The following is a 15296-nucleotide window of genomic DNA, read 5'->3' as shown; positions in this document are numbered from 1 at the left end:
CTGACTCTACCTTGGGGAAAGAGGCAAGGCAAGGTTCCAGTCAAAAGAGAAAGATGATCTATGAAACAAGCAAAAGACCAAAATTCATGTGCCCCTTGCATTCTCTAACTTGGTACTTTCTCCTTGAGCCTGGGCTTCTTCCAGAGGAAGTGACTGACCCCAGATGTGATGGCTGGGGAGCAAGATGCATGGAGCAGCCTCCTAGCATTTAAACTGTAAAATTCTGTGGAGAAATGATTGAAAAAGAGGTTTCTGAAGGAGAAGGAGAAATCTCTCTCCTTGACTCCCTTTGGCACAAGTAGGGTTGGGGGATAGGGGGAGGGGTAGGAGGAGGAGATAGTGGGAGGGGAGAGGAGGAGGAGACAGGACGCCAGGAACTCATGAAAATGGCGACAATCACAAGGAGGCAGGGATGACTTCTTTTCCCCATTTCACACCCCATCCTATTCATCTCTCTGAACCCCATTCAGAGACTATCTCTTTCAAGAGATCTTCCTTAACTCTCTGTGCATTCCAGCAGCATTCACCTACAGTGTGGGCCAGTCAATAGTCACTGATTTCTGGGAGGTGGGAAAGGGGCTACATGAAGATGAGGGGTGTCCTTTATTTTTTAAAAAGTTTTTATTTATTATTTTTTTTCAGAGAGAGAGAAAGAGAAAGAGAGAGGGGGGAGAAAGCGTGGAGAGAGGAGGGGCAGAAAGGGAGGGAGAGAGAGAGAATTCCAAGCAGGCTCTGTGCTGTCAGGGCAGAGCCTGATTGATGTGGGGCTCAATCTCATGAACCATGAGATCATGACTCGAACAGAAATGAAGAATTGGACATTTAACCAACTGAGCCATCCAAACATCCTGAGGGGTGTCCTTTAAAGTGGTCATTCCAAGAACTGAAATTCGTTGCAATAATGTTGCTGTGCTCCAAATATGGTTGAAAATCTTTGAGAACTGCCTTTCATGTTTGTTTGAGTCAGCTTGCACTGCTATAACAAAATACCATACACCTTAGGTGGCTTGGATAACAGACAATTATTTACCATAGTTCCATAGGATTAAAGTCTGAGATCAGGGTACCAGCATGGTTGGGTTCTTGGTGAGGATTCTCTTCTTGGCTTGTAGATGGCCACTTTATTGCTATGTCCTCATAGGGCAGAGAGAGAACTCTGAGTCTCTTCCTCTTCTTATAATGACACTAATCCCATCGGGGGCCTCTACCACATAATGGCTCTTCCTCCTAATACCATCATACTGGGGATTAGGGCTTCAGCACATAAATACGGGGGTGGGGGCACAAACATTCCATCCATAATAATGTTCTTATGAACATCTTCAATGGGAGAAAAGTCATGTTAATAATAATCACTCTCCTCTGAGTATGAGTGACGTATGCAAATAGTTTCATGTACATTATCTCATATTATCCCCATAGTACACTAAGAAGTAAATATCATTAGCCAATTACAACTGAGAACACAGAAGTTCAGAGTTCAATAGCTTGCCTAAGGCCACATAGCTGGTAAGTAGCATACCCTAGATTTGAACTGAGTGACTCCAAAGCCAAGGCATTGATGAGTATGCATACTGCTCTGTCTTTTGAAGGTAGACTAAAGTCTGGGAAATAACTAGTGGTTAATGTCTGAATGTATTTACCTTCTCATATAATTTATATCACCAATGGAACTTCTCTGGGCATTTTTTTTTTTAGCTCAAAGGGAATTCTTTTTTTTTTCCCAAAGGGAATTCTAAGAGTAGGAGTTTTAGGCATACTACTTCTCAGTGGCATGATGCCTGGGGAGAGAAGGGCCTCATCGACCTTCTGAAATCATGCCTTAAAGGCAACTGCCTAAGTGCCTTCTGTGGTACACACATAGGGCCAACTTCATTCTCATCTAGCCTAATCTGTAGCTCCTTGGGCCATAAAGTGTAATTAGTGTTCACACTTATTATCTCCTTCTGTCTTCCCACTATCCCCAGGCACTAGATAGGTATTATTAATATTTTCATTTTAGAGATGAGAAAACTAAAGCACAGACAGGTTGAGCAACTTCCCTAAGTTTACACAGCAAATGAGGGAAAGACCTAGGGCTCAAATGTAGGAATCTCTGTTTTTATCAATGAAAACTCAATGAACAGATGGATGGTACATCACAAATGTTTCTCATGTCCTATCAAAAACGATGTCAATTTGACAGAAAGAGCGAAAATTCATCTGTACATTTTTTCCCTTACCTACAAGGTTCCCATCCATTATTCATGCATTCCTTCATTGTTCCTGTCACTCACTGATTAATTAATTTAATAAATACTTTCAAAGCACATTACTTGGTGCCAGCTACTGTCCTAGGTACTGGCTATCTAATCTAAATTTACAAAAGGAAATTGAACCAATGGGCTGTTAACTGAATTGACAAAGTGATCCAATTACTTTGGTGTTGGTGGAGACTTCGTTAGAGACCCCTCCATATTCTCAATCTCCCAGAGGCTCCAGGAGAGATGTGGGGTCTTCAAAAGAACTGCAGACGCACAACTACCTGTGAGCTTCGCCACTGGCTCCCACTTTTGAAAAGATGACTGCGTGATTTCTGATTACAGCCATTAGGCAAAATAAAACACAGAGAACGCTGGCTCACCAGTTTCATCCTGCTTAATCAAATAGCCTCATTCATCATATTCACTCACACTATTCAGGGAAAGTGCTTTTCCGTACTTCAAAGATGGGCATGAGCAAGCCTGATCTGTACTTCCCATTTTGCTCTCCTCCCTTTTTAAATACAAGCAGATGATCTTTCCTTCTTTTTTCTCCCTTCCAATTCCTGATTGAGAGGCACAGCCTCAGCACAGCAGCAGTCCAGCCAGGAAGAAATCTAAGCTGAGGACAGTATTATCCCTCATGACACTCATAATTCAGCAGGATTTCTTTCTAACTGACTTTGGGCCTGGGCCTGAGCAGGGACCAGAATATCATAGAATGTCGGGCTAGCAGCATCCACAGAGAGAAGGCATTCTGGCCACTCATGTCACAGATGAGGCCAGAGAGGGGAAGAAGCTTGTCCAAGGTCACACAGCAAGGTTGTTGCAGAGCAGGGGGCACTGGTTCCCAAATTGGCAATTCCCAAGCTAGTGCCCTCAACTGTCTTATCACCATGACTATTGCTAATACCACAGGAAACCCCAAACAGGGGCTTGGGTTCTTCAGCACCTTCCCTAATCCTACATTCAGGTAAATTGCTGATGGTTTCACACAGGAACCAAACCTTCTTTATGATAGAGGCCAATTTGCAAAATTGGTGATATTCACTTTATTGTGCTTCTACATCCTCCCTCTGGGTTCCTTTGCCATTTCTGGGTGGCTCATTCTCTAGGCACATCCCCCCAGAATTTCATACTGCTAACCAGGTTTTCTCCACAGAACCCAGGCTCTGGAAAGACCCCTTCCTCCTCCTTCCTTAGTCCTAGGTTTCAAGTAAAGAGGAATGCTTTACACTCTCATTTGAATTGAGATCTTACTGGCTAGCAACTAATCTGGGATGAATCTCAAGGTTAAATTTCAAGGGGTTTAGATTTTAGAGAAAAGATTTTTTTTTATATATTTTGCAAAAGGTGTGCATATATAACTGTCCATTTGCCAGTATGGCTGGCCTATATATTGTTTTTAAATTTTTTTTTTTTTATGATTTATTTATTTTTGAAAGAGAGAGAGAGAAGGGGAGGGGCAGAGAGAGAAAGACACAGAATCTGAAGCAGGCTCCAGGCTCCGAGCTGTCAGCACAGAGCTCAATGTGGGGCTTGAACTCACAAGCTGTGAAATCATGACCTGAGACAAAGTTGGATGCTTAACCAACTGAGGCACCCAGGTGCCCCGACTGGCTCATATACTGACATTGTATGGATGTAGCCTAAAACTTCCTATAGCCTAGCACCTCCCCACCTCCCAGGCACACACACATCCTGGGTAACTTAGATGATGTGATTGATGTATATGGGAGGTGATTTTTTTCCCTGTCATCTGGCCTAGCTAAAAATAAATCTTTTGTAAATCAATGTTTAGCAAAAAAATAAATAAGTATCAATGAAATAGCTTCCTTTATCAAATGCTTATTTTGTAATGGAGATTCTGTTAAGAACCTTATATATATATATGCCATACTTTTTAATTCTTACAACAATCGTGTTAGGAGTGAACTGTATCTCCTCCACCTCCACCCAATTCAATATGCTAAAGTCTAACCTGTAATACCTCAGAATGTGACTTATTTGGAAGTAAAGTTACTGCAGATGCAATTTGTTAAGATGAATTCAAACTGAAATGGAGTGGACTTCTAGTCCAATATGACTGTTATCCTTATTAAAAAAGGGGAAATTTGGCCACAGAGACAGACACACGGATGGAATGTGATGTGAAGATGAAGAGAGAGATTTGGGTGATGCTTCTACATCAAAAGACTGCCACAGATCACCAGCACATGACCAGGAGCAAGGAGAGAGGCATGGAACAGAGTGTTCTTCACAGCCTCAGAAGGAACCAATCCTGCTGACCCCTTGATCTCAGACTTCTGGACTCCTGAACTGTGAGATAATAAGTATCTCTTGAAGCCACCCGGTCTGTGGAACTTTGTTATGGCGGCCCTAACAAATGAATATAAAGCCTCTGTGCACTATTTTCTTTATTTTGCAGACAAGGAAGCAGAGGCTCAGAGAGGTTAAATAACATGCCTTAGATCACACAGCTGGTAAGGAGCAGAGCCAGAATTTAAACTTAGTACTGCATGCTTTGTTGCTTTTATGTGGGAGTCTGTTCTGGTAAGGAATAGAAAAGGTCAATTTTCTCTGTATTTCAAGCAGGATGTGATATATCTTCTTTCTCAGCCTGGCACAGGGCAGCTGGGTCTCCCAGTCCACACCCATCACCAACTCTGAGGTACATCCTCTATTTCCTCCCACATTTTTCCCCTTCCAGCAACAGCAGAACCCCAAATCAATTGCCTCGGGCTAGCATTAGAAAAATAAATTTTCTGGGGTGCCTGAGTGGCTCAGTCGGTTGAGTGTCTGACTTCGGTTCAGGTCATAATCTCGCCATTTGTGTTCGAGCTCCACATCGGGTTCACTGCTGTCAGCGCAGAGCTGGCTTGGGATCCTCTGTCCCCCTTTCTCTCTGCCCCTTCCCCACTGGTGCGTGCGCTCTCCTTCTCTCTCAAAAATAAACATTAAAGAAATAAAAAGAAAAATAAATTTTCTCACCCCAGTCTTCTCATTTTATTTGATCTTATTTTAATTTTTGTTTAGCCCTGGGAATACATCTGAGGCCCTCAAATACAGTGTACACTTTCATACTGTTTCTGAGGTGGTAAATACCAAAATTCACCAGGAGTGGAGAGAAGGGTCAAGTTTGAAATTAAATGCTCCCTTATTCCTGATCTCTGTGGTCAAACGGCCCTCTTGCTGCCTGGTATTCATCCATTCAGCCTTCAAACACACACACACACACACACACACACACACACACACACACACACACACACCTGAAAGTTGAACTGGGCTCTTTTACCAAAGCCAAACAGACCAGCTTCCTCCAGGGCCTCCTCATCTTACTGTCCATCCAGCACTAAGCTCTAGTGGGCCCACCCTCAGATGGCTTCTCCCACCATCTTTCCTGAAGCCAAGATCCATGGTGGTCCTGCCTTAGCAGCTATGGCATTCCTGTCTCAGGGTTTTGACTGGGTGGAGAAAAGGGGAGCCCCAGGATAGAGAAATGGCCACCAGCTTGGATCGGATTCCATTTCCAAATCATTTGAATCTAGTGCCCCTCAGCAGGAGGGTACTTGGAGACTTATCCTTGGAATTTCTGCAAGGAAGGACTTCTTAGCATTTCCCAAGCTGAGAAATTATGTAAAACTATATATTTTTAAAGGGGACACTGTTAGTTTTCCAATCCAGTGGCCTAGGATGTTGGTGTGACGAGGATGCAGACAATCTGCCAAAGTGGAGGGAGAGGGGGCATGGTTGTCCATCAGAAGGGACAGTCTGGGAGCAGGCAGAAGCAGGTCAGGCAGTTACAAACCAAGAGTGCAGCCTTGAGGTCAGGCAAAACAGGAGACCAGAAACAAGAAAGTAGGTCAATACTAGATCAAAACTGTGCAGCCCCAACAAGGCAGCCTTGCTACTCCTCAGACAGGAAGCTCTTTATTTCCCTTGACAGAGTAGGAATCAACACCTAAGTCCCAGGGCAACATCAGATTCAGACCTAAGAACTCAAAGTGTCCATCATTCTGAGCTTATGGAAGATTCTTATCTATGACTCAAAGTAACAATAGCAATGGTTTTCCTTTATTGCACAATGTCTCTGTGTCCTGGGTCAACTCAAGGACTTTATCTTTGAGGTAGCTTCTATTACTCTCCTCATTTACAGATGACAAAGTACAGAGGCTAACTTGCCAAACGTCACACAGCTAATAAGAAGTAGTGCCAGCCACTCAGATAATTTACTCTTAGAATTCTGTCCATCAGATGGGGAAAGTACTTTTAAGGTTGTAGTCTTCAGACCCTGTCCTCTTGTAGGTTAACCTCCCATTTACTAGGCTTACTAGGTTCACCTCCCCCTTAGTTGCTGATACGAGTATTCTGGTGCGCAGAGAACTCTTTTAACTTCTAATAAGCTGGAGAAGTTCTTCTCATGAGGAGGGAAAAGAAAACCAGGTCCAGGGTTTATGCTGAAATCCCAGGCTACCCAATTGCTGTTATGGTCCTGGAGTGAGTGCCCATAGGTGGACCTGGCCAGGGCTGGGGGTGGATGGAGCATTAGGAGGCAATCACATAGGATTCAGAGTGTGTATGTGAGAGCAAAAGCTATAGAGCAATACTTCTGGATTTAGTCCAGGCTGTCACGAATTAATGGCTGACAGAAGGAAAAGAAAGACTTGGAAAAAAAAATTCTTGAAAGCTGTGTTTGCATGGAGAGGAGCTCAGTCTGAGCTGCCTGGAGAAGGCCTATATTCATGCCCCTTTGGAAGCCCTGGCCATCCATTTTCATTAGTTTTATGATTTGATCAACTTACAAAGGTCACTTTTTAGCTTCCTGTGAACCACAATATTATGACTGGGCTTAAATAATGCCAAAGCGATTCATTGAGAAGGGAAACATTCAGTTACACTAGTCACTGGGCACTGAAACTAGCTTTCCAAAGCTGAATTGCTCCCTTGTAAGGCAAGGGTCTTGCTTATGAAAACAGAGCACAGAGTCTCCAAGGACTGCTCCATATAGGGCAGAGCCTGGGGGAGACTGTCCAGGTAGGAAGTGTGAGCTGGCACCACTTCTCTCCCTGGAGAGTGGTGTAGTCTCTTTTCTTTGAGTTCCCCCACACTGTGACTCCTGTGCCTCTCCCACCCCCAACACTTGCTAGCGTAGACATGGTGCCATCTTCTTGAAAATTCTGTGCCAAGTGTAGACACAACTCTTCTGTGTTTTTCCTTAGCACAGCAGAGACCAGTCTACAATGATGTGGCTAATTACATGTAATGATTTCTTTGGCATCTCTTCCTCGCTAGCCTCTAAGCATCATAGGAGCAAGAACTAGATTGGCTGTTTTCATCCCCACATCCCGGCACCTACCACAGTGTGCGAAGCCCATTGTAGATGCTCCAGGAATAGCTGCTCATTGACATTTTTTTTAAAGGGAAAACCAAAAGAGAATATCCCAGAAAATACAGACAGCATGAGAATCGGTAGTTTCTTTACTGAATACTGCTAAAGATCAAATCCCTTATTCTAACCCAAGTTAACCACACGTGGGAATCTGAAAAGCAAATCATATACCTTTGCTATTTCAATGCCAACTCTGCAATGTCTTTCCCTGATCTTGAGATGCTAGAGGTCTCAGATAACATTGGGGTTACACAGGGTCATTGGGAAAATTAAAGGAGATACTGCACAGAAAATGCCCAGTGCCTAGTATGGCCAATAATGAACTCCGTGTGTGTCCCTCATAGCTCTGTGCTGGGTTCTTAGCCAGGTAACTTTGTTGGCACTGGATTACCTCTAGGCACTACAAGCTGGTCTTCTTGTCTATTTTCGTAGCATAGGACAGACATGAACCTTTAATTTAACTTTCTTCCTAGATCATTACTACATTTTTACTCTTGGTTTCTAATCTGAGGGATGCTATTCATTGCTTGCTTGAGTGGAAATGGTATTTTTTAGCCTTCAGCAGAATGGGTTTCCTTTAAACAGTTGCTTTGGCTATTATATATATCATCTTAATCAGAGTCTTATATAAAAATCTCTCTTTCTTTTGTAAACACACATGCATGAACATACATGTGTGCACACACATGGAGCCTTTCTTTAAAGTCGTACCTGAACTCTGTCAAACTAGTTTGTGTACATACAGATAACAGGAGGTGAATCCTCTCGGCTGTAGGGTCAAAAATATTTCTTTGTGTTTTTCAGGCAGGGTTGTGGTTTCAATAGTAATAGAAGGGACCCCTTCCCCCATTAGCATATGTTCTCCTTGACCTGCTTGAGCCAGTCATGCAGAGAAATGCTGATTTGCTGCCTACTATCACAGGAATGATTTTGAAGGTTTAATTCAAGTGATTTTATTTAACCAACCTGCACTGAGCACCTACCATAAACAAAGAACTTACCACATTTTGTACTTAATAGGAGTCTTTATTTTTGTCTTTCCATATCCTTGAGGGCACCATGTTGCTGCTCATTTCTACAGCTTCAGTGCCTGGCACAGTATACAGTAAGTGCCCAATAAATGTTTTGTTGAATGTATGACTGAAGACAGAGGGCAACAGGAAGTCAGGAGTGTAAGAGTATTTGTAACTCAAGCTTACCAGGCCCTCAGAAGGCAGCAGGGAATCACATACAATAAGAGTATGGGTTTTGTTCTCAGTATGAGTGTGGATTTTCCTTCTGGCAGGAACTATCTACTAAGAAGTTAATTATCCTTTTCAAGTCTCAATCTCCTCATCAATAAAATGGTGAAAACAACAGGTGATTTTGAGGGTTAACCCACTGTTGATGTGCCATAGTGAGTGTTCAACACACAAGTACAACTCCCATACTGCTGCTGGGGTGATGGTGAACATTTCTGCATAGTGAACACTTAATAATCTCCAATGTAAGTTGTGCGTGGGGAAAAGGGAGACAGGGGCCATGTGAGATGGAGGTGGCTGGGGGGCTGGAGCAGATGGGTCAGCTCTCTGATGGGGGTGCTTAAATGAGGTGGGGACCCTTGCAGTGTACCGTGATGGTGGGCATGGCTGGCTCCTTGGTGGGAGCACATCTGGTATCAGCAGAAGACAACTATCTTGTCTGACAGTAGGGTTCTGGATGAATGACTATATCTCCTCAATGTGTGTTCCACCATCTAGAAACAAGGAAGTGCCAGGCCCATAGCCCTGATCTCTTTTATGTCCCCTTAGGGTCTGCCAGTATTAGCTGTGTCTCAGTAAGGTGCACTCTCTGGTCGCTTTTTACCAGATTTTAGAGTCTAAGCACAGCTCTCAAGGACCTTGCTTAGAGGGCAAGAAAAATGGGAGGGAAATGGAAAGAAGATGAAAAGACAGAGCAAAGCAGACTGTGTGTGGCGGGGGGAGGGGGGGGGAAGTGGGGAGGGCAGGTCTGGAATGGAAAGCACTAATTCAGAACAGCACTCCACCCTCTGTTATCTATTCCTTGGTCCAATCTGGCTGAAATCCTGAGCAGAGGACAGTATGCTTTAGAAGAAAATATGCAAAGAAGTTCAAGTGTGCCTTTCCTTTTTATTTGCATCTCAGTTCATTTTAATCAAGCACCCTCCCCCTTTCCTTGCAACCTGTTTTTTGGGTTTGTTTCTTCGTTTGTTGGGAATGCGTGCCTTTTGGTTTTACCTGCTCTACTGCAACAGTTTTGGGTTTTGACTTTTCCAAAATGAAATCTCTAGCCATTCTGATTTTCTCAGCTTCTGGCCCCACTGGCATCTCCATTTTGCTTTAATTATCCAATTACTGAAGCTATCCAACCTATTTATTCAGGCAATCAAGGCTTTAAATGCATGGATTTATCATCACCTCAAATCACTTGTCACTGTGGTTGAACAAAAATAGAAAGGTAACCAGAATGCTGCAGGAGGTTTGAATCAACATACTTCTCCTGGTCATTACTGTCAAGGTTCCCATACGCAAACACAAAAATTGTAGAAGGGGATGCTCTGACAGGGGTGGGGGGGGGGGGAGAGGACAAAAGAGTGTGCACAGAAAGGGGATGAAGACTGGAAGGGTTTTGTTTCTGTTCCTCCAAGGATTGGCCTGTACTCCTTACCTGATTTTCTCCACATCCCTCCTTCCCTGCTCTTCTCTCTGTAGGAGGGGCACAGATTGCTGCTTCTCCCTATTTCCTCTATTAACAATGTTGTTGGGTACCGATGTGAAAAGATACAGAGGACTTGGGGGTTAATTTTTATCTGTCAGTTGTACCTTAATAAAGCTGAAGAATGAAAACAAAAACACAGAGCTTGGGAGTTATCAGAGGAAAGAGGAGTGGTCTATAGATCTGGGCTGTTACAGGAAATTCATCTGCTTTCTGGAGTTACCCAGAGTAAGTCCATTTCTTCATTTATCAGACTGCTCTGAACATACTTAAAAACAGACTACTTTTTAAAACATAAACAGCCTTATTTCTTTCAAACATTTCTCATTCGTCATTCTAGGCATTTTACCCCAATGTATCAACTTCTTTATTAAAGGGTGGTAACCCTCAAATTTAACATAAAACTCCAAGGGTGTTATGTGCAGTGAAGGGCAATCACCTCCCTCTCTCCGGGCATGGTATTACTATTAATAGAGCCTCAAAACTTTTTAAGCTTTTTTTGGCATGTCATATGCTGCTGTTTAGCCACGTTCCCCATGATGTGCTTCCTTGGTTGTGAGCTTTTGAGAAACCTACATACAGAAACTTATACTTAGCCTTCTACATTTTAATAGGTTAAATGTGGCCCACTGTATGAGCCATAAAGACCAGTTTAGATTGCAGCCACTGCAGCAAATGTATTTGCCACTTTTACTAAAACTGTAGTTTTCTGTATCCTCATCCTTGTTATTAAGGCTGTCAATCTGAACCATGTTGATACAGAACACTGGGACAGGCCACTAGATACTACCCTATTGCTCCATTAATCAGTATTCTCAGGGTTAGCTTTCCCAATCAAAGGCAAAGTCTTACACTGTTAGGTCCCTGGTGTTCCACCAGCACTAATATTTTTAGTATGAAGGTAAGAATAATGGACTAGCTTTGTGAAAACTGTCTTAGTACGACACCAACTTAAAAGAGGACTCTACCAGGTCCAGACCCATCCACAACTTCACAATTTGTGTTTTCTCATGTGGGTGATATCATAACACTAGCTGATGCTGTACTCACTTTTCATGTATAAATTTCTCAATAATATACTGTGTGGTAACAAATGTAATTGACCCATTCTATTTGTTTTCTCCAAATTAATTTAAAATACTCTCTCACTTCCTTTCTCTTTGAGTTTGGCTAATATCCTCACACTTGCAGGTTTCCATCTGTGAGTTTGGTCAAAGCAAGTTTATCAGCAAAATTTCGAAGAATCAGCTTCATCTCCACTTGGCAGCATGTGGTAAATGAAGGTATTTCTGGTGAGATTTATTGTATCACCTTCGAGGAAATGCTAACTCCAGAGAGGAGCAGATTGCAGAGAACTATATATTAAAGTTCCTCTTCCTATCTCTGGGCCCAGGTGGAGGGGACAAATGGATTCTTACCTGACTGCAAAATATGATATATTATTATAAACAGAGTCTTGAATTATAGAAAATACTAGTTAGCATAATTACATTACCATATTTTTATATGGAGATTATTATTCAAATACCAAACAGGCAATCTTCCATTGGAAAAAACCAATAAACACTCTCAATCCAGACTTCCACTGTTATGTATGTCACAGTACAAAACAATTTTAAAGTTTAAAACCCATTACATTACAAGAGCTATTCACTTCAAGTAGGTGGCAATTTGCTTCTTTTTTTTTCACCCCACGTTTTGATAGCTATTCACCTCTATCAATTCTTATCTTGCCCATTCTTTAGAAACCAATTGCAGTTTAAAAAGTGCCCATCTATTTCTGATTGAAATCTTCACATGCTGGTTTTTTAAACTATTTTTCAATCTCTTAATAAAATAGATTGCCTCCAGGCTGTCAGTTAGTAAACCCACTAACAATGTAGTGATTCCAAGGACTGCCCTAGCTCATGGGTTTTCCTTGCTCTTGGTTCTGTCCAAGAAACCCCAGATTTCCATTATTGCTGCTACATGTACAAAACAGTTTAATGGATTAAACTTATGTAAACTTGTACAAGCAACAAAAACAATATCCTGATTAAACTGAGTTAACCTCTCAGACTTTTAGTCCATGAAATAGAAAATAGGTCTTACACCTTTTTCTTTTATTTGTTAACAGTTGACATCTCAGAGTCTCGTCGGATTGAAAAGTCTTTCCCTATCATTGAGCACAACCTCCATTTGTAAGAGGGGCTCTCAGTCCATCAGTCTTAGAGCAAATACTTCTTAAGGACCCACCCTTGTCTGGAAAGTAAAGGAAGCATAGATATTATGTTGGTCCCTGAGGGCTCCTGCTTTAGAGAGAGAATAATATGAAGCAATCTACAAAGTTAAGGGGGGAGGTTCAGACTACGGGATCACCTGTGATTCAGAGATGGAAGAAATAAGGAGGTGAAGGAGTGGTCCCCAATACCCAGGAAGGTCCCTCAGAGATGGTGATGAGGTTATGTGAGGTGGAGAGGACCATCTGGTGCTGAAGAATAAGTATTATGAGCATGGGGTGAACCAAAGGCAGGGAGAAGTTGGCCATAACGACACTTTCCCCTCCATCCACCTCATCTCAGAGGAGGAAAAGCCACATTTTCTTTTCTGTTGTACCACAGTCATACTCAGTGCCCACTCTGGACTTTCATGCCCATTCCACAGCCTGGGTCTCATCATTCCCCAGGGTTTGAATGTCCTGTGACTTTAAATGATTCTCACATCATCATGATTTGAATCAGATCAAGGTAAATTCCTTCCCAAACCCAAATACAGGAATCAGGAAACTTTAGGACAATGGAACTCCACAAGCATTTATTGATCTCATGTCAATTGATGACATTGCACATTGTCAGACTTCCACATCCTTCTACCTCACAGAAGTGTGACAGATAAGGTAAGGGCCATGAGAATAGCAGGGAGAACTCTGAGAGGGCATTTCCTGTTTGGAGAAATCAGAGCAAGTTATATGCATTTGAGATGACTTTTAGAAATGACTGAGGCTTTTATATTCATCATAAGAAGAAGGCCTAGAAATATAAAAGCATAGGAGAGGCAAAGCATGGACATAGGCAAGCTGAGATTACATTCAAGGAAAAGCAAATAGTTCTGTTTGGCTAACTGCATTGACAATACAATTTTATTAATTATAAAACAGTATCTAGTGCATGCTTTCTGTTAAAGGCATCACATTCTGCTCTTTACAAGCATTATTTCAATTAACTCTCGCATATATATCAGCATGTGAGGGGGTACTGAACACATGGGGAAACTGAAGCTTGAGTAGGTTAAGGATCCTGTCTGCAGTCTCTTAGCTAATAAATGTTGAGGCCAGGACCTAAGTCTCATCCATATTGAGAAGCATATAGTTTGGGGAAGATAAAGATTTATTTTGAGGAGGTAACACAGAAGAGTTGATGGAGCACATCTCCAGAGAAAAGGAAGAGAGATCACTTAGAAAATTTGCTGTCATGACAAATGAGAGCCTTTGTAAAATATACAAAAGGAATTTATTTGCTAATATAAGGGCATCAAAATTTCAGACAAACTCTTACCCCTGATGTTGGATTTGATGGCTCAAGGTCAACCCAGCAGACACTTGATAACTGAGGCTGTATCTATGTGCCATCAAATCCCATCTTGAGATCCCATCTTCCACCAGGCTGTCCTGAGCATCCACATGACCCTATACTAGGGAGACAAAAATGCTGGATAGTTGTAGTCCAGGCCTTTGTAGAGAACCATGTGAGAACCATGAACACACTACAGGTGCCTCACAAGGCCAAATCAAGATTGAAGGTCAGGGGCTTGCACATTAGGGAACAGCAGAGCAATTGGAGTTGGTGACTTCTCTTGGGCTCTGCCTCACATTGATCATGCTGGCTGTTTTCCAGCACAGAAACTAGCTCTCCTGGGTTAGGATGTATGTGCTGGGCTGACTCCCTGGGGTATGATGAGCAAAAGTCTGATCAGGGACTGAGTATTCTAGGCCACTTGTTAATTAATTACCTCTTTAGTGTTCTAGCTACTTTCTTTGGAAGAAGGCTTCATAATGGTGATTTCCCCAAAGCTACACCGGAAACTCCTTTCAGTCACCTGGGTCTGGTCTGCCCCTGCAATAGGGGAGTGTCTTGTCATTTTTTTTCCTTCCTTGCCATGAAGAACACTGAACAAGGAGGGTGCCATGCTGAGGAATGCTGTTATCCTTTCTAACACTGCTATTTTTATTATAAAAGATGGAGACATAGTAGGAGGTTAATGGCTGCTCAGAATAAAAACAAATAGTGACTAAGAACAAATATGCAAATGAGGCATTGTCTTGCTGGGGGAATGATATTCAACAGTGAAGCTCTGTGCTCCAAGCCTCTTTGATTGCACAAACCAGGGGATGTGTGGACTCCTTTACCAGCACTGTACTGCCTTCCATTGTCAAGTAACCTAACAAGGAGACTTGGTTGGAAAAGTATGAGCCCTCCAAGGGCCAAGGGCTCTACCCAGGGCAGTCTGCTTCTTCCTCTCCCCAGCATCACTCTTCCCATTTCTTTCATCTGATTGAATGAATCATCATTTCACAATGACTTTCCTGTATGCCTTGCAAAGCCCAGGCCTGGGCACCCAGGGGCGAGTGATCCTGATAGGCCATCAGCCCTAGACCAGATTCACTGGGCTTGGGTAATGCTTGTTTCCTCTGTACAGTACACACTCTGTAGAGTCCACAGCACACACATCACTGCTCCCCAGCACTGCTTGCTGACAACTTCCAATTTCTAACATTTTCTAACTGTGCTGACACAGTGTCCTAACCTCCAGCCTTCTGTTGTCCCCATGCCCAATTTCCCCACAGTGTTCCTTCTTTGCAGTTATGAAAGAGGAAAGAGAATCAACCTTATTTGGGTGCATAATGTGCTAGGCGCTTCATAAGTGTTTTTATCTTATTTACTTCTTTTGATAATCTTACAAGGCATCTTTAT

General features: G+C 42.5%; 1 protein-coding gene and 1 long non-coding RNA gene across 9 annotated transcripts in view; one reads left to right on the top strand and one right to left on the bottom strand.

Annotated features, from left to right (window-relative positions):
• Nucleotides 1-5214, top strand: part of LOC132665954 (uncharacterized) — a 131838-nt gene extending 126624 nt beyond the window's left edge. For all 3 annotated transcript variants that reach the window (XR_009604370.3, XR_009604367.3, XR_009604364.3), the window contains one exon: nt 4348-5214. This is a non-coding gene — a long non-coding RNA (uncharacterized LOC132665954). The remainder of the gene's footprint in view (nt 1-4347) is intronic.
• SLC14A2 (solute carrier family 14 member 2) overlaps nt 1-15296 on the bottom strand; it is a 425016-nt gene that overhangs the window by 210200 nt on the left and 199520 nt on the right. The gene's annotated exons all lie outside the window — the stretch shown is intronic.

This window comes from Panthera onca, chromosome D3, assembly GCF_046562875.1.
Source record: "Panthera onca isolate mPanOnc1 chromosome D3, mPanOnc1 haplotype 2, whole genome shotgun sequence".
Taxonomy (NCBI): Eukaryota; Metazoa; Chordata; class Mammalia; order Carnivora; family Felidae; genus Panthera; species Panthera onca.
The sequence above is the reverse complement of the archived record's forward strand: the minus strand, read 5'-3'. Positions and strand labels throughout refer to the sequence as shown.